The following is a 24,968-nucleotide window of genomic DNA, read 5'->3' as shown; positions in this document are numbered from 1 at the left end:
CTGTGTAGTTGTTCACAGAAGGGACTGTATTTCCTAACTATGTCTCTTGGGAAAATGAATGATGCATGAAATCATAAGAAATAGTCTCTGAGATATGCCCTTTTCTACCTCTTCATCTCTCTAAGGGATTTCTGATCCAGTTCTGCACAAATTCAGAATGTTAAGGTTTTATTATAGGAACTGGGCTTTTAAATTTTTACAACTTGCAGCATCATCATCTCCATCAGACTGTTCCCTCTTTCCATCTGAAATTACAGGTTATTTTTAATCTAGATTTTGATGATTCTTTTTTAATGTAATATATCTGTTTTTTCCAAAAGTAATTTAGCAGAAAACATATCTTCAATGACATTACATGAAATAATAGTGCAGTATTTAGCCACTACATTAATTTTTTAATTTTCACACAGTCTTTGCAGGTAGCCTACTTTGACGTCATCTGTAGTAAAAAAACTCATTGTTTTGTTTTTTTTTTATTTTAGCAATTTTGAGCCAAATTCTCATGCATCTATTTCCTATAAGATCCAGCTGATTTAACTTACTGCATACAGATGGAAAACAATCAGTGAATTTCCTTTACCATTGGTTAAAAAAAATAGCTAATAACAATCCTTAATGTCCACTCTCAGATTTGCTTTTTCTTCCATGACATGAAAAATTTCTTTGGAGGTGCCTTTGCCTTGTCTCAGACTTGTAGCAATTTATCATCAAGAACTATGGCTTCTTTAATCAGACAACCCTAATAGCCATTGGCTCTGTTACAATCATTAAGTATATACCTTCCATCTTAAAGTTCTTGTCCTAATATTTGCTAATTAAGAAGAAAGAAAATACAATTTCCAAAATTATAGGAAGACTGTATGAGAGATTTTGAACTCACATTGAAAAAAAATGTAATTTATCCAGCAAAAGGACAGTGTACTCCTGGCCTTGAATGCCTTTAGAAGTTGCTTTCATAGTGTTTATCTGAATAAATGTGAGGGATCAACTTAACAAATGTAATATTTTTGCTTATGTTAAGACAGCTCTGGCCCAGATCAGGACTCTTTGCACTGGTTACTCTAAAGATACGTGTAACAGACTGCTTGGCAGAGATTACTACCAGGGTAGGTAGTGGAAGTGTAGGAAGAAGGACACTTTATGATTATTGCTCATGTTTTGCAAACGAGGGACTGGAACCCAAGGACATTCTGTGCTTGGGTTCCTGTGCTTGGGAACCTGACATTCTGCAGGGTAATAAACACACACTGGGAACAGAGTAAGATATCAGGCAAGTGGTCTGGCTCTCTGCTCCTTTGACCAGTGCCTATTCCTCTGAAGGAAAAGGCCAGGAATCTGAACATTCAGCATGGAAACAAGGATGCTAGTTCTTTAGAAAATGCACGTTGTGGGAAGGGATAAAACCCATTGTTTGTGCTGCTCCTTGCTTTCCTGGTTGCTAATGGCAAAGTAGAATTTTTAAATAAAGAGAAGTGACCTCTTTCCTGAGAGAAAATACCCTCAGGCTTGGCCATGCATGCACTTGGTGTCATGGTCCCGTGTGGGCGAGGTTGTGCCTGATTATGCCAGTCTCTGCCAGTCTGTCTGAACTGGAACTACAGTGTCTGCTCTGGGCTCTGGTAGCTCAGACAGGATCTTAGCTGAAAAGAGAGCTTGATAAAAAAATAAAAAAGACAGAGCTGGTGAGGAGGTGAGGAAATAATCCCACCCTTTGACTGATGGTGTGTGCCCATTCAAATCAGCCTGATCCCCTTCAGCCCTCCTCTGAAGAATTATCCACCATGGGAATGGAGCACAAGCTCATGGAAGTCCTGCTGCACAGGTTGTATGTGAGGTACATTTCATGCCTTTAGTTTATTTTTAGTTCAACCAAATAAATAATCATCTTTGAATCGAGAGGGGGTTGGTGAAGGGGAAGTACAGCCTCATTATTGTTCTTACAAAGATAAGACTCAATGGATTAAAATATAAATAAGTTTTGTGTCCTCTTTCACTCTGCAATGTTCCTATTTTTGTTGAGCAGCAATTTCCTTATGCAATGAATTTTCTTCTATACTACCCATTGCCTCTGTGTTCTTTTATAAACTTTTCCATGTTCATCTTCCCAAGATTTTCCAACTTATTAAGGAAATTTAGGGTATCTGATTCTTACCCACCAGCATCACCCATTACCACGAGAATTACAAGTCAACAAATATTCCTGTGAATCTGGGTCTGGTGTACAGTTTGTTATCTTGTATGTATGTGTGTGTTTATCCAATGAAGATACAGGAAAATAAAATTAGTTGCAGGCTCTGTCAACACAGAACACTTTCATATTTAATCACGCATTGTCATTACACTGTATTATTATTTCTGAGGCATAAGCAGATATGACCTTTATTAGTCAAATTTCTGCTTAATCTATTTTAACATTGTTGTGCTTTTGATTCATGTAAAACAGGCAGTATTTTTCTAAAATTAGACTACTTAATAACAATAATGAATGTGAGCTTTAATCTGCATGCAGTCCTGTCCTCTTACTCCCATAATGTGCTAAATTGGGATTTTTTCAAGCATTGTAATTTGGAAAGTTGTTCCTGAGCAATTGCACACAGAGCTAAGCTAATCTTTCTTCCTCAGGATGGGAGATTCCTTCCTGAGCTAAAGTAGGGACTATGATTTCCTTTTCCAGGATACTTGACTTTGACTGATAGCAGCTAACCTATTCCTTAGAATGTTCCCTGAAGCTGATGCTGACAAGGCCAGGGCTGTGTGACCTGCCCTGCTCAGGCAGAGCATCCTGTACGTAAAACTATTGTGTGTGTGGAGTGGCAATCTCTGTGACTGCATATAAGGTGCACACAGAGAGCAAACCTCTTCCATCAAGATTGCTGCAGACTTCCAGCTGAAATAGCAAGAGGAATACAAACACTGAATTAAAGTCAGGGCAAGAAAGCAGAAAAAAAAAAAAAAGTGTTTGGGCAGAATATCCATATATTAAAAATGCACTTTTTTTAACTGACATTAGTGAGAAAAACACATTGACACAATTCACTGAAACAGGAAATGACATATTCTTCTAATCTATTTATGACGTCCGTAAGTTCCTTGCTGTTGTTACGTGGTCATTTATACCTGCCTGTGTCAAGTCTAACAAAAAGTTTTCTTCATTTTTCCCCCTATGTTGATGCTTTCCCTTTAGTTTCTGCTTGCTCTGCAACAGCAGCCATGGACAATCCTCTTTCCCAGAGCTGCATACTAGTTTATTTCAGTATCACACCTTCCGTTCTCACTTTGATAGAGGGTAACAAATTTGTATTAATGTCATCTGAGCTGCTTTAAGAGGTGATAAGACCATCTCCCACCTCAGGCCATTGCCCATCATCCTCCCACGCTCCCAGCCCCTAACCAGCCCGTCCCTCCCTCTGCTCAGACAGTTGTAATTTTTCTCCTTCCTGCCAGACCCCTTCTTCTGACACATCTGACTGTTGTTGCTTGTCGAGCATTAGGCACTCTGTAATTTCAGTGCTCTGTTATCTTAATTAAGCCCCTTGATTTCTGACTCCCAATCCACTCTCCAGCTATCACCAATCTTTGTGCTCCAGTGTCCTGCCAGTTGGTGTGGCACTTACATCCTTGATGCAGCACTGCATGTCGGGGCATTTGCAGGGGTAGCATGGGAGACACGTTTCTGCTACTCCAAAACACAGACCCTGCCACCGCCCTGGCTCCTCAGGGACAGGCACAGGCACAGGAGGGGTGTGGAAAATTCAGCTGTGTCAGGCTGCAGCCATGGGCTGTGGCGTGCACAGCACAGAGCTGCTGCTCTCAGAAATGGCTCTCCTGCCCTAACAAGCCTCTCTGGAGCATGCATTTTCTCCCAAGGGCTTCTAGCTTACATCCACCATGTGATTTAAGTGACCAGCTACTCCAGTCTGCTTATGAATAGTAAATGTTTATCATGCAGCAAGGCTGGGCCAGCCCAGGAGTTACTCGCAGGATGAATATTTCTGAGTACAGAATAAATCAGAGCACATAATAAGCTGTCTTCTGAGTTGTAACAAACATAGAAGGAAGGGAGGAGAGAGAAGGAATTAAAAAAACACCTTGTGGTGAATTAGTCCTAACAAAGGCAGAGGGACAAATCCTCAGGTAATCTAAGTCGCTCTAATCTTTCTGAGCTCAACTCATATATTTTAAGGCTAAGTGGGACTTCTACATCATAATAATTTGACCTCTACTGGGACATAGGACAGGAAATTTCAGTAATTCTTCTCTCTTCTGAATTTACTAGTAAATTTTTGTCAGGACATTAATGGGTTGTTTGGTTTGATATGTTTTCTCACCATTTCAAAAATACTTTGTAACATTGTAATGAAGTAGCATATATATATATATATACTTTTATATATATATAATATGTATGTATATATATGTATATATACACATATACTTGTGTGTGTTTACATAGGCATGTGGTGAGTTCTTTATTGTCATGTGCATTTAATTAGACTCAGGAAGGAACTTTTCATCTTATTTTAAGCTGAGTGTGACTGAGTGAAATTCACATCTCCAATCCTTTTTTAACAGAGCCTTATTGTTTCCCAGTAATTCTGGCTGAACTCTCTCAAACCTCAGTGACACACAGGGTTTTCTCCAGACTGCTCTCCTTGGCAGTACCACGGAAACACACTCTAAGTGGCTGGTGTGAACAGAATTTTAAAAATTCAGTGATGTATCTAGGAGTGCAATTGGAGAATCTGATAAGGTACCACAGAGCAATGCTGTGTAAAAAGAAGTAACACAGAGAAGGAGCCCCACATCACCAAAACAGCATGTGGTCAAAAATGTAGGTGTCATTAGGTGATGTTAAATATTTGTTCTCTGGGTCAGTACCACAGTAGCTGCAAGGAGTGTGGATACAGGCATTGGCCTGTTGTGTTGCTTCTGTCAGCCTTGAGAAACAGCATCTGGGGCAAACAGAAGAGCTGAGGCAAAAAGGATATGAAACTGCCCATCTTGCAGAAGGCAGGTTTGATATCCAAGAGAAAGAATTTGGTGTGGGATGGAGATAAGTTCCCCCACAGGCAGCCCTCACGGAGTTTTGCTGTGCTCTGGTGCCTAGGAAGCTGCTGATCAGACATCAGTGTGTTGAGCAGTGCTCCCACAGCACCAGCCTGTCCCTTCACCATTCTGCCCTGCCACGTGTAGGCTGGGAATAGGCAAAGCCTCAGGAGAGGGCACAACCAGGACAGCTGACCCAAAGTCTTCAAAGAACTATTCCATACCATTCCACGTGATATCTGCTCAGATATAAAAGCCAAGCAAAAGGAGGGGGTAGGGGGCATTTGTTATTTCTATCATGTGGTGAGGGTATATTTCACTGTTTTCAGAAGTCACAGTGGCTCTAGAACCAAAGACATGAACCTAGTAATTTCATATGTATGAATGATATACTGTGAAACATCTTGTATTTCTTATGCAAAGTGCTTGTGTACCTGTATGTGGTTGCTAATTGGTACACATGACAGAACAAAATATAATTAAATATAAAATATAAAATATAAAATATAAAATATAAAAATATATAAATTTATAAAATATATAAAAATATAAAATATTTTTAATATAATATTAAAATATAATTAAAGGATCGCCATTAAAAATTGCTACATCTGATATCCTGTTTTCAGAGTTTAGATTAATGGTGACATCTAATTGAGCTGTAACTGAGCTACAGCTGGTTATCTATGCATCATTACAGGAGTGCCCATAGTCACAGAGAAGACTGATAGAGATCAGCCTGCCATGCCCATCCTTAGTGCCTTCTGTAACTTGGGAGGATAAAATCAATCATATGCAATTAGGCATTAATTTCATTATTGAAAATATACTGTAAAGAAAAATATGTCCCTTGTGCACATTAAGCACAAATAGGACAGATCATTTTCACTAGGCAAATGTTTTCATCATGTGAAAATCCTGCTAAATGTTTCAACAATTTTTAAAGAGTAATTGCTTTTAAAAAAATTTCCTGGTAAGTAGATTCTGATTCTTCATTCACGGTCCAGTGCAAGTGAAAAATGTTACTTACCAATTTGACTTAATATTCTCCCATTGATTCTTTTTCTGTGTTTGAAACATCTTCTAAATTGCTGCTTATTTGTTATAATGCTTATAAGATGCCTTTTTTGCCAACACTCTTTCTGTTGCGGTTGCGTGACACTAGTCTCTCCTTAGTGACCAAGTAATCTGTTTTTTTGTTTTCATTCATGCTCTACTGCTCCTAGACTTCTTCCTGCAATGTCTGTAGGGAGGAGACAAGGGAGGAGGAAAGGATTTTTGTTCTTTTATTTTACCCTCTGTTGCATCTGGCAGGGTTTAAATTAGTCCCAATTCTGCAACTTCAGCCCAAATGCCTGACACCTGCCCTCCACCCTCAGTGCTCATATTATCTGATACTTTTTTTGATTTTAGATTGCATTCCATTGAGAGAGAATTCATGTCTTTGTTCTGTACCTGGTATATACATGAAAAGAATCAGTAATCATAATAATAGAGGTCCACCAAGAAATATTTGCAGAACTAAAAAGCTTTTGAACTACTCAGAGTATTTTTTCACATTAATTTTATATATAATTTTTCCTATAATTCAAGCAAGCTTATTGGTTTTTCTTCTAACCTGTCCTTGAGGCCTGTAAATACCATAAAAGTAAGAACTTTGGACAAGGTCTATCAGAATAGTCATCCCTTTTTAATGCATAAATCAGGCTTTTTAACCCACAGCATTTGAGCAGTTTCATGAGACTGTCACTTGTTTAGTTCTTGACATCCTCAGAAAACCATGCACAACACCATTATAGGAATTTGGATTTTGATCAAGGGATTTTAGTGACAGTATAAGCCACAAGAACAAAGCTGGTACAGTTTTATATCAAATTTACAGCTAAATAAAAAAAGACACACAGGCATTCTAATGATACACTCTAGGTGTAGTCTATTTATATGGCTCAGAGAAGATACGAAGAAAAAACAAAATCAGCTGATACAAACTAATTTACATTTGGAAAAACACTGTGCAAGTTGTATCACATGCCTCTTTCATTTTTGGTATCATGTTGCTGAAACTCCCCCAGCAATGCTTTGAACATGTAAGTATAATTGCAAATTTGAGTAGCTTTTCTGAACATTTTGGTTAAAATCTGATAGTCCCTATCAGAATCACACTGAGTGGATATTTATAGCATTTTCACTCCTGCTGCATACTTCCTTTCATACTTGAAAGCTTCACATCATCTTATTCAGCAGTCACAGAATAAATAGCTTAGAAGATCATAGCATTTAATTTTGCCAAAAGAGCTTTTTGTATTTCAAAAATTGTATTACTTTTTGCTATCTTTTATGTGCGATATTAATAGAATTGCTACACTTCAATTAACAATTGTCAGTTAGCAGCAGCAAGATCACTTTTGTAATCCCTTTGTTTTCAGTCATTTTGATTGTTTATTTGATTATCTGTCAGAAAATCAGAGATTTCAAGGCAGATAATATTCCCAGCAACACAGATGTAGTTTCCTTCAAATAAGAGAACAAAGTGTGTTTGCATTGACTCATGACATATGGGTTAGCTAAGAGCTAAACATAGAAAGACTGCTTTAAAGTTATGTTTACCTTCTCCGTAATATTCTCCACAGCTTCCGTGATTTCTATTCTAGACCCCGCTTCAGACTCTCATTTTGGGTCAAAAGTAAAGATTAGAGAAGGGCATATATGTTGCTTAGCTTCATAATTTTTTTCTGAGCTTCAGTTCCTGTAGGTAAATGGGAATATTGCACTTCTCTGAGAAGTTTAGTATTTACTAGAATAGCAATGCACAGCTACCTCACAAAGTCATGAGAGCAAATGAAAGAGAGATAACAAGGCAGTGCCTCAAATTACAGGTGCTTTGTCCTGAATTTGGGACAGATTCACCACCCTTCTCCCCTGAACAGTGCCACAGCTGCCCATTGTACCTCTGTTTCTTCCTCCAGGACATGCTGCCAAGCTGAGATCCAGCTTTACAGTGCGCTGCTCACATGAATCTCAGTATATTACCAGTGATAACTGCTGGATTAATGGTTCAGATTTTGGATGGAGCTATCACCTAGCTACAGGGGAGGAACTGACTCTGAAACCATGATTCCCTGGCCATAGAAAGCCAAACAAGAAGCCATCAGTTCTTCATGCTGAGATGACACAGTAGGACAACGGGTCTCTGGTCACCCCAGAAGCCAAAGTCACAGCCTGCTATGGTCAGGGGAAGGTGTGAGATGGTACAGAGGGGCTGAGCTATAGGGGCCTGTAATGGTCAGTCTAAAATGGAAGGGAGAATGGTTCAGCAGAGGATGGGAAAAATTTGGGGGTGGTTTGGATGGCCTTGAGGGTGAGACACGATGAAGGTTTTTGAGAATTCTGCCATCTCTTTCTGCAAAACGCAATAAAACCATATGTAGTCTTACTTCCAAATTTCCTTGTGATTATTATGATACCAAGGAATAGTTCTCCAAGCAGAAGCAACCTGAAAGATTTTTCTATTTCCATGTGTTCAATACTCTTTTTTCCTTCTGTTCCTCACACAAGAGCAGTCAATTCGAGCATTCCCAAGGACATTTTGCTACAGTTCAGCAGTGGAAATTGCTGTCTATCTGTTTGTGATCTGGGCATCAGATCACAAAATGGATAGACACTGTATGTTCTTTGTTTTACCACAAGCTCTCTTTACACCATGTGGAGATTTTCCCCTTTAAATGGCATGAGGAACTCCACATTTCTCTTCCAACATTTCACATTCAGTAACAATATTTTTACAGGATTTTACAAGGTAGAAAGCAAAGATAAACGCTTGAGAGCTTTGTCAGCTGACTGTGAAATGAACTTCCCTTCCCCCTCTCCAGCTGATGTACAGCATCCCGAGTGGTGGTCTGACAGAATAAACAGGGACAGAAATTTCTCATTCACTGTCTCATAGTTAGAGAGTAATTTCTCCTCTGCCTGCACTGCAGTGTGCTATGGAAATGCAGAGCTGCTACAAGGGATGATGGACAGTCCTGCTGTGCGTAACTAACAGGTGCCACACAGATAGATTTCACTGGCCAGGCTGGATGCATCTCTGCAGAGGGTCTCTCCCCACAAGCTGTCATGCAGTTTCTGCTCCTCCCATCAGGGCTTTATAAATCCACAGGCACACATGTAAGTTGCAGGAGGAGAAGAAAGGTGACATCAAAAGATCTTCTATATAAATCAGCTCTCTCAAGTAGGTTCACACAATACGGTTTCTGGTGCTGTTTACGGAGGTGAAAAGCTGGAGTTCCTCTATAGATCTCTCTAAAATTGTAACTGGATTTACACAGGTGACCAAAAGTCATGTTTGCTTTCTACAGAAATCTGTGTATTTATCTTTCTTGATAAAGTGCTGAAAACTCTGGACACAAAACAGGCAGTGTATCTTGTTGCAAACAAGAAAAGAAAAGCAGGGAAAAATGATGACAAGTTTAGAAATTATATTTTCCCCCTATTTGAGAGTCAAATGGGTTCTTACATCTTGAACTGTATGTAGAGCCATAAAAAAAAAAACAAAACCATCAGAGGATTTCCGCAGGTTTATAGGACACAGAGATGAGGGAGGGGAAAAGGAAACAGTTTTATTTCTTTTCTGCTTTACAGTCAGTCTGAATCCTCACTGTGTAAAATGCTAAACTTTTTCTGACCTTTCCCACCATGAATTTAAAAAATGTCTCCTCTCTTCTCAGTCTCAGATTTATAGCAGAACGTCTAATGTCTGGTTTGTGCATACACAATTAAAAAAATAAGAATTGCTGTTAGTAATCCATGTAATACCATGTGGGTGAGTTTGGGTGAGCATGAAAGCTCCAGTGAACTGTTCACCTCCACAGTAAATGTAGCAAACAATTCCCTCTAAGTTCACAAACTGAATGCTGCTTTCCCATGAAGAAAAACTCTTTATCATTCAGCCTGAATGTGCCCATTAGGATGGCAAAGGACTGTGGGTCTAAAAAAAACCTTTTTCTGGCATCTGTGGGAGAGGGATTCTGCACTTCCATGGCAGCACAGGGTCCTCTCAGCCTCTGGATGCTCCGTGCTCCCAAGGTCTGTATCCTTTCAGCCAGAGTCAGGTCTCAGCTACCCTGCTTCAAAGCCAAACATGGTTACTTTTCCCTCTAAGCTTCGAGGCAGCATCTGGGTTATTGACAGCAATGTATTGATAGCAAATATTGATAGCAATTCTTGGAGCCAGAAGCTGTGAAACGCATCGTGAAAACCAAGCTGAGAGGGCCTGAGTGAAACAATCATTGAGGACTGTTTTTCAAGCATCCTACCTGTTTGCTTGCATGAACACATGCCATGAGATGGATTGAAGCTAGAAGACCTTGAAGCATGAAGAGTTATCCCTAATTACAATCTTGACCTATCTAATGTAGCTGTGGATTGCCTAATTATCTGCAAAGATGTTTAATTACTCTCTGAATCCTACTAAGCCACTGGCTTCAGTGAGTCTGGTGGCAATGATTCTCAAAGGTTACAACTTGCAATTAGATAGCAGTAGGGCACACTCCAGAGGAAAGAGACTGACAGCCAGTACCACATCTGTTAGCAAGCCAGCAAGAAATTTCAGTTTTTACTACCAGATAAAGGTCTGGCTTCATAATCCTTCTGGGTATTTTAACCATAGATCTTTTTCTAACACAGTTTCTGTATTAGCAGTCACTGTCAAGTTGCTTTGTTTTTGAAAGGTCTGCCATTGTCAGGGTTTCCTGGTCAAGAAAGGACGTGCTCGTGGTTTTCCTTTCGAAATCAGTAAGGAGTAAAGGGCAGAAATATCCCTGGATTCCTTGGTCAGAGGCACCATGACCACCTTCTGTTAGGAAAGGTGCAATGATAAAGCAGAAAGGTGCAGAGATAAAGCACAGAGAAGTGGATGCTTGTAAAATTACAAAGAAACTTAATCTAACAAAACAAAGAATGGCTGCAATCTTTGCTTGACTGATGCCACATTTGACAGGCATTGCTACAAAAAGGACATAGCATCTACTCAGACAGGCAACAGGATTCCTGCAGGGGCAGCACTGGGGAATTCACAGGCAGCTGAAACCTGGCATTGCTGTGCTTAGGAAGGCTCTGTTTCCAGATCCATTCGAGGTGGATCAGTTTTGCCTGGAGCGGGAGGTGCAGAGCTGGATCAGAGTGCTTTGCGCACTCTGACGTGGTGGAGAGATGTAGAGGAGGCTGCTATGACTGCTGACCCTTTCACCAGCCCACCTGGCTCAGAGGGAGAGGGAATAAAGCAGGAGCACTTTTAGAAACACTGTCATCATCTAGCTGATGACTGTCCACCAAAGCCCGGGTTCAAAGAAGGATGGAACACACTCAGGTCGTCTGGGACTCGGGCTTGTCACAGCTGTCTGCCTTTTAGCTTGGAGATGCTGGAACTTGCCAGGTGGATACAAGCTCACCGAGTAGGCAGCAACACAGCTTCCCTCCTTGGACCAATTCTCGCTACACTTCACTCTACCAGCAGCCTGACGATGGAAACCACATTCACAGCACAGCGAGGCACCTCACAGTTTCATATGGAAAGGAAGCAAATCATGCTTGAATGCCTGTGTCTGAGCTGCTTTGTATCTTCCTTGCTGTGGTCTCCTGTAAGCGGGAATTGTGATAAACTGTTACATAAAATCAAGCAACTCTTTTCCCCTCATTTTATGACCAAAACAATTAAAAACACTAGTCAAGCAAAATCTTGTGAGAGGTAAGCATTAGCATTATGACCAGATATTTCTGTGGAATAACTAAGCACTTTACCATCTCCTGATTATCCTTTCTGAACACTTGGACAGACATTCCTCTGAATGCTGTTGCAGAAGAGCTTGGCTCTTGCAGCAGCTTGGTTTATCTGCTGCTTGCCATTGTCTCTCTAAGCCTCCTGCTGTTTTTCTCTCTGCTGTTGCAGGCCAACAGCACATTTGTTTCATTTATAATTCTTGCACGGCAAATATACAAACCAGAAATCCAGTTCTTGTACCCAAGGGAATGAAGGGCTGGGTATAAAAGGTCACCCTCCGAGGGTATTCCTTTGTAGATTAATGTTCAGGTGCACTTTGCATTTTCCTGTGCATCATTACTTCTAAAGAAATAACCACCCACTTTTGGGGTTTGCTGCTTGAACCACTAACTAGTTCTCTTTGCAAATTCAAGGGCTGAGCCCCAGGCCTGCCTGGGCACTCTGTGTGCAGGTTGCAGTCAGCTGCAGCACACACAACACTGCAGGAGAGAGATGGCATTACACTCAGCCACCCTCCCTACTCAGGAACAGTCAGGCAGGAGGTATTGTAACTCAGCAAGGACTGCAGGAGCGGAGCAGAGAGTGAACAGGCAGTTTATAGGTGCTGAGAACCCCTGCAGGAACTGAGAACAGGAGAGCAAGGTGCTACTCTGTGTGCACTGGCTGCTGAAGGCTTTCAGGCCACTGAGCTTTCAGCTTTCAGTTTTTTCCTGGCCTTTAGTGAGGGCACTGGCCTCCAGATCTAGGCCATATGCCAAGTCTGACCGCAGGGTGGGAAGCTCCCTTCTCCTGCTTTCCTCCCCGACCCATGGCAGTTGTACTTGTTCCCATTTCATGCAGGCCTTCCAAATGTGGAAAATATTGGAGAAATGGAAAGGCCAAACAGAGTCCTTAAGAGTGAGGGGAACACTGAAAGTGAAGATAGAAGCAGCAAGAGACCACAGCCTCCAGAATACTACATTAATGCATCTTCTGTTGTTTCAGTTTAAAAACTGGCACAGTAGGCACCATGACTTTGTTCCCACAACATTTCATCATTAGAATATGGGCATCTTTGGAGAATATGACTGGAAAATTACTTAAAGAGTCAGTGATGAACTAACATATTCAAAATCTTCTCTTGTTCAAGACTCAGAAACATTCTCCCTGCAAATCTGTTTGAAGATCTAGCTCAGGAGCAAATACTCCGATTATAATGAGATATCTGACCCTTACGGTGGGTCAAAGAACAGACCTGTTGTATCAATCTTGAACTCAGTTTTACCAGCCCATTATTTTGCTCTGGTGTTTTATCATGTTGCCTGAAGGCTTGTGTCAGTGATACCTTGTCACTTATCTTTCTGTTTCTTGACCTGCTAAAATAAAATGCAGAACATATGTAAAAAATATAACAAATGTAAAAAATGAAATGGTGAATCATTAGATATTGCTAGAAATTTAACAGGGAAAACTTTCAGAAAATGTCACTCAACAGATTCAAAAGTATATCAAACTCTTTCTGTACCAGAGAGTCAGTATTCCTCAGGAAAAATCAGCCTCTCCTTCCTTCTTCCAAAATAGACAGAACAGTATAGATTATCATTGAGAAACACTTTAGAGACTTGGGGTTTTTTCCCAGCCAGAAAAAAATGAAAATTTTATTCAAGTGTGACAAGGAAAGAGGAACCAGGAAGACTATATTACATGAAGGTTATTTTAAGTTCACCTTTGTGCTACTCCTAACTGGTTCGTTAATTTTTAGAGCTCCAAAGATTCCAAACAATGTTTGTCGTCTCGGCACCTGGGTGTCTCACAACTGTTAGTCTGGGGCTTGCAAACTTAGAGATGAGATTTTCAAAGCGTCAGGAAGAATTTGAATGCCTAGTTTGGTTACTTCAAGATCTGCTGGCATTAAAAGACTTTTCCTAAGTGTTTAAAGCCAGACACTCATATTATGTTAAATTCCACTGTAATGTATGTAACAGCAGTGCTAAGCTCATTGATTTGTATTTTTCTTTTCATAGTCGAGTCATTTGTTTAGAAAGTTAATGATGGGTTTGTAACTGATAATCTCAACAGGAACATGCTTTGCCCTTACAGCCAGTACATCATATTTACACACACACACACACACACACACACGTGCTCTTTGGTTTCATGGCAGCTGCTACATAAAAGGCACATAAAAGGTCACACAGAACAGCTCTCACTCCTCAAGCATGCCAAATGTAGGAGCTGCAAACATCCCAGGGAGTGGAGCCATCACTAGGAGCTTCCTGGCTTGCTGGCAGCACTCAAAAAAATGAGACCATTATGATGGACAGTAAAAAGACACTCGTGTTACAGATTTTTTGGACATCATAGGTTTAAGGTAGTAAATACTGCACGGTATGTAGGTGCTGGGTTGCTGAAAACTTGATTACCTGAAGCGTCAAGTAACAAGTGATATGTTTATGCCTATAATTTATATCAAAGATCAAATCGCGATTTAATGAGGGATGATCTTTCCCAAAACTTAAGCCTTAACCTGGTTCCTCAGCTTTGCTTCTTTATCATCTGGAATTAGATTCCTCTTACTGCTTTTATCCACACTCCAGCCTTCTTTCTGTTTGTAGGAAATCAAAATCACCGTATCACTTAAACATCTGAGAGATCATCTGATCCAAGCTCAAAGAAACTTAACATTATGAAATTCATTGTCTGCTTGGTGTCTTCGATCATGTGCTTCATACAAGTTGTTATGTAAGAATTAAATGTTCATGTTCTCTGACTTTAAGAAATTGGAAGGACACATCATTTAACCAGCATGCTCAGTTTTTTTCATGGAAACACTTAAGGAATGGGGATAGTGAATTTGTCTTGGTCTGACATTATCATTCCATATGGCTCAACCAGCAAGAAGTATTACAGGTTCCTTTAATTCCGACATTGGTATTATCTTTGAAGAAGAACATCCTGTGGTGAAGTGTTGCACTTTGTTCTGCCTGATATAAATAACTATATTAGGTTAATATGATTAAGGCTAATGAGACTCTGAACCTCATCCAAAAATTCTGTCATTAAAGCACATTTACTACTGACGAATTAATTAGTGAAATACAAATCACCTTTTAAGCAGGAAGCCTGCCAGGGTTATTCCAAAAATGCCAACATCCAAGCATTTTCTCTGTGGTTGCTTCAGCTTATAGATCCAAGAAGGATATAGAGGAACAAATATGCTGCTGATGTATGCTCTGGCACTGAACCTCAGAACCCAGAAAACGTAATTTAGCACAGGGAAGGAGAAGGGTAGGGTGGGTATTTACCAGCATCTTTAGCTCAGGGGACTGCTGCTTGCCATTCTTCCTGCCTGTTTATACCTTCTTCTTGGTTATATTTAGGAACAAAAAGGGGAGGAATATTTGGCACAATTTTGAAAATAGCAGAATATAGTTCTGGATGTATTTGCAGAGCTATAGATCATGATGGATTTTCTCATGAGATATTTGTGGACAGTTAAGAAGCAACTCACAAGAAAACTGTAAGAATCAAAACTGGAGCCCTGGAAACAGGGTTAGCCTCACTTCTCTGATATTTAAAGAGGTTCCAATTCCTTTCTAATTTACTGAATTTCAATTGAAATTGAGAGACCAATCAAATTCAAGCTGACACGAACCAAAATTATTACACAGTCAGGCTTCTCCTAACATCACTGTGTCCATGACATAAACTGTCCTGTCACTTTTCAACACTCCTGTAGCTCCTTTCTTGGCTCAGGCATCCAGTCTTGACTCCACTATACCTCTAGTCAAATTATTCTTAAAATTGGTACTGCTGTTTTATTGTTATTTGTAATAACCCTGAGATTATCTGACCGGGTCGGAGCACTGGAAAACCCAGGTTGTGAGTTCAATCTCTGTATGGGCCATTCACCTAAGAGTAGTACTTCTTGATTCTTGTGCATCCCTTCCAAATCAGAATATTCTGTGATCTGTGATCCCAATTATTTGTTTTCTGTTGATTCAGCCCAAACCTTGCACAGTTTGTGTCTCTGCAAGAATACTGAGCTCAGTTCAGGAGGGAGAGAGACTAAGCCTGACCTGTACAAGCTCCCATAAGGGTTGTAAAACTCAAGTCATTCATCTACAACCACTTTCATAACTCAGTTGCATGACCGCTCTTAATTATTTTGTGGCCTCTTTCAAAACTCCCCTGCACATGGCTGGCCTGAGAAGCAAGTCTATCACAGAATGTGCGTTTGCTAAGGATTACTATCCTGATTTTGTGTAGGTATGATGAGAAGTTATATGGAGTTTACTCAGAGACTGGTTTGGTAATCTTTTGGTGCTCCCCAGGAGAACCTGGTTTCTCAAGAAAAATGGAAGTTGGACAAGTTTCAGCCTTATCAACATGTTCACATTCTCATAAAATATTGTTGAGCTGACTATGGACTAGCTTAAGAAAATCTCCACAAGTCAATTTTAAAGCTTTCCTGGTAAATATGTATCAGTTTCTGTTTAATTATTCAGTCAGGCTGTTATATGGGCATGCAAAACCTTTAATCCATTAGTATTAACCAAGTCCTATCTGCATTTTTTTGTCCGCTAAATGTTTGCTTTTGCTTAAACTATCAAGTTCACGTAGAGGTGTGGTGGAAGGGGGTAAAAGAGCTACGAGAGGCTTGATGTTATACACTGCAGTGCTTTTCACTTCATTGCATTCGGCAGCAGAGACCCGAGTCTGTTGTTGCTTTGTTTGGCATAAAAGAGCAGACACATGACCCAGACACACCTCCAGCACAGGTGGCACTGTGTGGCTGTGTGGCATGGACAGGAGGCCAGCCTGGCTGCACAAATGAACGTGCTGTGCAACAGGGCCAGGGACACGTGTGCTCACTGTGCACAGTGTCACTGCATCTCTGCCACAGGCAGGCTGCAAAAACTGCCTTTACTGAGAAGTGGCCAATATCGTGGTGCTGTCACCAGCCCACCCGGAGCGAGAGACAGGTTTGTTCGACAGTACCTGGGCAGCTGTGACGGCCAAGCGGGATCGTGGAGCATGCACCCGAGTTTCCGTCCAGCGGGTCCACAGGGATGCAAAGGTACGTCATCATCATCAGCCAGAAAGCACTTATGGCGACAGCATGTCTTTGCAATGCCATGTATGTAATTAATTTACACTGCAGGGCAGAGTGTGGACCAGCCACTGTCACTGTCAGATGAATGCAGCTCCTAAAATGAACCTGTTTTGGTGGGGACTTTGGTCAGGGATTCACAATCTCCTTCATGAGACAATGTCCCTGTTCCTTTTTTGTTATTATCATATGGATTGCAAAGGCCAAAACTGTATGTTTGAAATCCAGCATTATGTTTCCATAATTCTAAGACTTACACAATCAAGAGCTGCTTTAAAATACACGTTCAAGTACAAAACACAGTTTTGCATATAATTACATATGTACCTAGTAATATATAAATGTAAATTCAGTAATTGCATATGCAAATACACAGAGCTGTGATCAGCACTGAAAGATGTCTGGAATGTGTCTGACACTAAATTGCTGGGCCAGGGAATTTTGAATTGGACTGATATTATTCTTCCAATTACGTGTATAATCATTACCTGACAAATCTCATGTACAGGCTGTGTTTAACTGTGATCTCTAGCTCCTATTCACTTCCTGCTGGAAGGCTATAGCTCTCTGAAGCATTAGAAACGCATTTATTTCTAATTCAACAATCTTTTTTGTCCTTTCTTCTTTATTTCTGCCAGATTTATTGTGTGTTTCTGTTTTACTTTTATAGAGCAATTCTTTAGAAGAAAACAAAGTCCAGAGTTTCTGGACCTGAAGACCTGTATTTAGACTTCTGTAATCAGATTTATGGTACCTAAACAAATACCTTATCATCAAAGTTGTTGAAAACCCATAATTATCATCAACTTCACCATGTATCTTGTTTCCACAAATCAAGAGCTACACAGGCTGGTTTTGAAAATATGCAGACCAGTGATGGTCTGTTTTTAAAAATACGATCTTTTGTGGCTCGTCTGTGAAATTGGTGGCAAGTTTAAAATAGAGGACTTCCTAGTTTCCAGGCCTATTGCTGATCCTTTCACTGCTGTAGATGGTTACAAAAGCACAGGCAATTCGGTCTTGTTTTAACAGGAAATTCATTAGACTGCCAGGGTTTAAGGTAGCTGTACAGCCAGCCCACGGACCAAACTTTTTATAATAGCACAAGAATCTACAAACCCACAATCAGTCCCACAATCATAATCAGTTGCTACATGACACTGCAAATTTTAAATATATAATTGATCATCACTGAATTGTTCTAGCAATCTGCACCATTTGCTTTTTTTCAGGAAAGACTCTTGGTACGTCAGTACTAAACAGAAGTGGAGAAAGAAAATTACTGATGAGGACAATCACAAAACACCTACCCATTGTGTAAATTTTCAAGGAAATGCACCTGCTTTTTTAATATTTTCCCACAATTATTAAAATGTTTTTGGTTGTGGAAAGAGATGCTGAATGGTCACAGCAGACCACCCTAAAGGCATTATCTTCAGGTATGTATGCAGCTCATTACTGAGTTTTCCTTGCTCATTGTGCTAGCCTGTTCCACCACATCCTCTGCATGCTGCTGTTCATTAAAGCTGTGGTCAATCAATTCTCTGTAAGGAGAGAGTTCAAGCATTCTTTTATCCAAAGCTTTGCAGAAGGAGGCATGGGAGCAGAGTCAGAAAAGTTAAGACTTTCTAGCTTCCATAGCTGCTAGACATGGCAAGATGAAAGCCTGCAGAAAATACTGCCTGAGACAATTATGTGAAGCTTAAGAGAGAAAAATTATTAATTTGACACCAGGAAATGCTTTAAAAAGAGTCTTTTCCTGATGGTGCAAATTGAGGGGATAGAATCCATTAATAGATCTCTTGCTAATGAAAAAGACTTTGTATCTAGATCCCAAGCTTTATTTTGTCACTGCTTTGACAGTCTGTGATGTCTATAAGTGCTTTTCTGATATTCTCATGAATTGAATGAAGCTGGCGTTCGTTAACTAGCTTTTGGCTTTTGAGTTTGCTTCCAGCTTAATTAATGTATTTAGGCAGTTAGGAGCTACATTTACATGAAAATAAGAGCATAACCAGCAGAACATCTAGTGATCTTTTCTTATGTATATATAGAGATATACTTGGGAATGAACGTGGTCAGTGAAAAAAAATCCAAGCAAAAGTTTCTATATTTATGATAAAATAAACAGAACAAACACATATATAAAATACAAATCATTGAAGACACTTGAAGAAATGTGGCCATGATAGATGTCATGAGAAAGAGCTTTATTTTGTCTTGTTTTAATGTCATTTGGATTAGACATTTCAATACTCTAGTGCTTTTCCAGCTTGTAGTTAATTAGTTATGGTTGGTCAGAAGATACCAGAAAAAAGCTTTGTACAGTGTCACCATGTCATTAGAGGTAGCATAGGGCCAAGACTTGCCAAAAGTCCTGGAATCAGCCTGCAAAGGCTGATAAACTTTCTCAGAAAGGGATTATGTGTCAGATGCAGCACAGAATTACAAAATGGAATTACCGTGGAGGGTGCACAGTGCAGCAGTTTGGGAAAGGACTCGGAGCCTGTGCGTGATGGTGACACACTGGTTTATGCGGGTGTTTATCACTAAAAGGGTTTCCAGAGCCTCTCACCAACAGGAGAAAAGAAATAGATCAGAGACCACACACAGACCAAGCTGGCATAAAGAATAGGGTCATTTTTCAAGACTTTCTCCACATCTACTTTAGATTATTCATACATCCATTTAATCTAGTTTTTTGCTGCCTTATATCAGTGAATAATTTGCCTTAATGAAGAGCTATTTAATGTCTAAAAATAAGCCAAGCTTGACAACCCTAAACTAAGGGACAATGCTAGGGAAGTTTTTTTTCAGAAGAAAGGGTATTGTGTAAAATAAGGGATATTTTAATGAATAAGCCTTAAAATTAGGATCTTCAGGCTCAAGCAATTTCACATCACAGGCTTAACCTGCTATGTAAACAATTGTTATATCAAAATATGTACCTTGAATGGCATAAGACATTTCTGGTTGTGTACGGATGAAACGCATCTTTTGACATAAATAATTTGGAGAAGACATTCTATAAATAAAAATGAGCAAGGAAACATTTCTGTTTTGCTGAGATGTAATAGAATGATCATGAAAAATTTATTCTGATTCATAAAAAAGGTTTGGCCCAAACCAATCCTGTTAAATCAGGTGAAGGGTAAGGCTTAATCATCATCAGAATAGCAGGGATTATTCACTCGCTGATTTATTTCCTTGCTCTTTGTCTCTCCCCTTTACCTGTGTTTTCTGGGGCTGACTAGTGAAAGCACAAGGTGTGACAGCAATGGTTTTCCTGCCTTGGCTGATTCCATGGACCTTGCAGCACTGCACAAGTGCCCGTGAGGTGTCCCCTGCAGCCACCCAGCCCTTAAGGTGCTTGATGCAGCAGAGGCAGCATCAGGGTGCAGTGTCCTGGCTGCTTCTGCTCTCAAAGTCAGCTGTTTTGTGAGGACTGTCATGTCCTCACCTACTGAGGTAGCTGCAGAAGTTCAAAAAGAACTAAACAGTCCAAGGGCAGCAGGGATTTTGGTGACTATCTCTCCTGACTCTGCAGCGTAACACCCCTATTGCAAAGAGGTCTCATTTCCAGGGTATGTCTCAAAACAGCCAAGATTTGGGGGCCTGTCTCTTCTCCAGCAAGAGTAATCACTCATGATACCAGATTCATATCATTATGACCCCTCCCAGTCATGTAACTTCAGCTGTGGTGTAAAGCTGTGAAAGTCATCTGTGCCAACTGAGTTAGGAACCGCTTTGTGTGATCTCCTGCCGACGTGACTCACGTCTGCGCTGGGAGGGGACCCTCAGTGCAAGAGAAAACACCTTTGGGTTTTTGCTTCTTGTTGAGACTCTTGGGTGCTAAAAATACAACACCTTTGCATCATAGATCGATGGTTCTTCTGCTCTGCCATCACACGGCCAGAGGTTTCAGTAAAAGCTGTAAAAAGAAAGATTTGGAGACTTGTAACAAATACTTGAGCAAAGATATGAGATTGGAGAAAATGTTCTGGGCTTTTTAATACAGGGGCACAGAAAAGAAGATTGGGCTCATATCTCCTACTTTTCTTTCAATAGCATTTGACACTTAAATCTAGGTGTTGATCAGAGTTTCCGTAACTGATGTAACAGGCAAGGTAGTTTAATAATCCTAGGTGAGGAGAAAGTGCTATGGCATAATGAGGATTTTTTAGTATGTAAATAACTGTCAGATTTATTTTCCTGCCATCTATTAAGTGTTTTGCTAAAGTCAGGCAAATATTTAAATAAACATAAAAAAAAAAAATAAAATTAAACTACTGATCCCACATAAAATCTTCTAAAACTCAGACCAAACAAGTACAATTTCACGATCGCATGCATATTGATGTGATTGATGAGGTATGATGGTGGGTCACAGGAAGTGCAGATGAGTCATTCAGGTTCTTCATCTGGCAAGGCTAACGCCCTGGTCTAAACTACAGAGAAGTTTAATGTCAGCTTTTCCCCTAGGAAGAGGCCACAAGGTCTGGCACTGGGACAGCAGCTCAGCTTGGACAGGGATTTGGATCACCTTTAAAATAGGGCTGTGAAACTGTGTGTGGGTGCAAAGAAAACACAGATATGTACACATTTACTGGGTTTAATGAAATTAATCACACCAAAAATCCTGTCTGCTAGTTGGACAATAAAGTTTAGTTTTCTTGCTTTCCCCTGAGTAAAAAAGTAATGCAATTTTTCTAAAAACTGTTTCATTAAAATCTAATGGTTTTACAGTTGAGAAAACAGAAAAAATGTTACAGTTCCCTTAAGCCTTCACTGGTTAATCTGTCCTTTGGGCCCCTGAAGACATCCTACCCCCTAAATTCCTGATGAGCTCATGACATCTTTATCCCGTTAGTAAAGTTTAGACCACCACATTAGGGAACACAGCATGAGCTTACTTAGGCTAATCAGGCCCTGAAACGCCCCTGAACTTCCCAAAGGAACAATGAGCAGAGACTACTGTTAGTCCTCAGGATATTGCATACAGCCTGCCAGCCACATTTCCATAAAGGTTAGGAAACAGCACTACTTGGTTGCTGTTGACTGCTCTGTGCTGATGCTACCCTGTGGGCTCTCCTGGCAGCCACAGTGCTCCTGCCCATCTGCTCCCCTTCCCAGACAGGTCTCCCCACCTGCCACGGATGGGCAGGAGGCTGGGGGAAATGCCAGTCACAGCTGGTGTGCAAAAACACTGAGAGCTACTTTAATCACCGAGCAACAACTTGCGTCATGAGCTGCAACCCGGAGAGAAAGAGTGTTATCTCTGGCCCTCTCTTCTTGAGGTGGATGGCAAGAACAGCAAGCTCGGGGTAACTTGTCTTAACTGACTCTATTCCTCTTAGCTGTCTCTAACTTTCTAGACAAACTCAGTGGAAGATGTAGGTGTGGTAACATAGGCAAAGGTGAGACTGTACTTGCACAGCTCCTGAACAGAGTGGTCTGTGCTGTTTCCTGCTCTTTGAGGCCAAGGGAAAGACAGAGATCTGAGGGTGGCCAGCAGAACTGAATTGTTCTGGTCGTACTTGGGAGGAGCTAAAAGTACCCTTCCAGGCCACAAATGCAGTCATAGGTGCAGATATTTACTGGCACATCTCTAGCAGATTACACCATTTTCAGAAATACTTAGGTGCCGGCATCTGCAATTTGCATCCTCAGTGGGCTAAAGGGGGTAACCACACTGCAAAGAGAACTTCAGTGTAGCACATGAGCTCTACAGAAACTGTCAGCTTTTTCCTTGGGTTTAGGAAAACTTCTGACTTAATCTGAATTTTTGGTTCACCTGACTAGCTTGAACAGTTTTTCTTAATGATGATGAGGATGATGAGGATGATGTTTTCCGAAACTAAGCAAAGACTCAGCCTTTTATTCCTCATCTTTACCTCATTATATTGGGCCCATTAAAAAGAACATTGCAGTAATTAATGTTGGAACAAGAGGTGTAGAGAGATTTAGGCACCTGAGCAAGCCTATCGGCAAATAACTTCAAGCACGTTTTTAGTGATCCACGATTACCAGCTTACCTAGGAGCAGTTATGTCACTGTGTGATAACAAGACACCCTTGTGGGGAAAAAAAAAAAAAAAAAAGAAAAAAAGAAGAGCATTTAAGCATTTTCTGAAAATTTTCTGCAGTTTCACCCTCAAAATTAAGATGTCTGTCTGACAAGCAGAAGGATGGGATCTCCTATCCCATCGTAGAGCTGACCTTGTTTTCACCTCTCCACTGTAGTCTAGCAGCATAAATTCATCATTATTAGCATGTAGGAGTTCAGTGTTTCCAGCAGACAAGCAACAAGAGAGTTGTCCCTTTTTCATTCCAGGATTTTTGCTTTCCAATTTAATGTTGTACGTTCATTCATTCCTTGAGCTCAAAGCACTCTTATAGCTGTTTCCTAAGAAACCACTTGATGGAAATGGGGCAACATTTTCTGATGTCTTTCTGCTAAGTCTCTGGCTTCAAAAATTAGCTTTTAGAATTTTCCATTAGAAAGCTGGAGAAAAAATACAGGTCGCCACAACATTTACAGCAGAAAGCAATCCTCCTGCACAGCTATGGAACTCTCTGATTTTATTTTGCAACTTTGCCTCTATTAGATGGAGCTATGAATTTACCCCTGTGTTTCTTGACTGCCCTTACCATCTACTATTCATGCTGCTATTCTGCCTGGAGACCCCAGTCAGTGACTAAAGTTATTTTGCTAAACCCTGAAAGAGTCTGGAGTGTCAACAGCCCCTAATCTGACCTCAAAAGTCTAACAATTCATAGTTTGATCAAATGCAACTTCTTCCACTTCTCTTGAGATTTTCTCTTTATGTTGTCTCATCTGTGCTCCATCTAATAGCTAAACAGTATATAATAATTAAATAAGGGGAAACTACAGAAGCTCTGCTCTGGTGTGTCCACTTTAACTCTGCATCAACCCAGTTAAATAGTTAAATCCCATTCATAGTTTAATCTCTTCTACAGAATTGCAGCCATGGTCATGCACTTTCATACAAGCCTGCAAAAGGAGAGGGTATTGTGGGCCCCTTGCATTTGAAGGTCTTTGTGCTCTCTTATATTTCTGGGTTTGTTTCTGTGTTTACTTCAAATTCTGCTCTGTGCACTGAAAAGCAGGAACTCCTCATTGTAAAAGCAGTGAAGTCTGGTCTCTATTTTTATTTTATTTGCAGGAAGAGCAAAGGTTTGAAAAAAAAAAAAAAAAGTCTTTGAAACTGTGTATGACAGCTTATCATGAGCACCATTGTTATCCTGTCAGAGAAAATAGAGTAACTTTAATTCCAGCAGAAGAGTACAAGAACTGGACAGATTCTCATCTAAATTATATGGCATAGATACTGAGCAGTTATTTGGTTTACCTGATTTATTGTAGCACAACTGAGCTCAAAGTAGGTCTTAGTATTTAATCTGCAGATTAATATTTTATTCATATTTAGAAATATTGCCAAAATGATCCGAGATATTAATAGAGACCAACGCAATACAGAAGCAAGTTGTTTTCCAAATCTCCCTCACAGAAATCTACTACAGACTGACTGCAGATTACTGCAGCATATGAAATAATAATAGCTTCAGATGCCTTAGATGAAATCCACAGAACAAATCTATATTAAAATATTTGGGTCAAAAATGTAGCAAGTCCATACAGAGGTTTCTGAAGAAAAATGGCAGTGCTTGTGTGAATTTGTATGAAACTTTAATATTTGTAGTTATCCCAATGAAGGTATCACAGGAACTGTTCTTGCTGTTCCTGGGCTGTCCTGAGACAGCCAAGAGAAGCACATGAAGAATTGTGGCCCATGTTGTACACTGTAACTTGGTTTTCTCTGTTTCACTAGATGCTACTTTTTCCCATCCCACTTTTAAAGGCAGAGGAGTGGTCACATCTGCAGCTGCTGAGTGTACAATGTCACATCAAGACTAGGTTAAAGACAAACTCTATGTTGGACAGTCAAGGACACCCAAAATCCAGAAGAACCAGCCTCTCACCTGTGTGGTCACTATAATAAATCTGTTAGGTGAAACCCTTACAGTATTTTCA

This window comes from Cyanistes caeruleus, chromosome Z (assembly GCF_971803275.1).
Source record: "Cyanistes caeruleus chromosome Z, bCyaCae1.hap1.1, whole genome shotgun sequence".
In the NCBI taxonomy this organism is placed as follows: Eukaryota; Metazoa; Chordata; class Aves; order Passeriformes; family Paridae; genus Cyanistes; species Cyanistes caeruleus.
The sequence above is the reverse complement of the archived record's forward strand: the minus strand, read 5'-3'. Positions refer to the sequence as shown.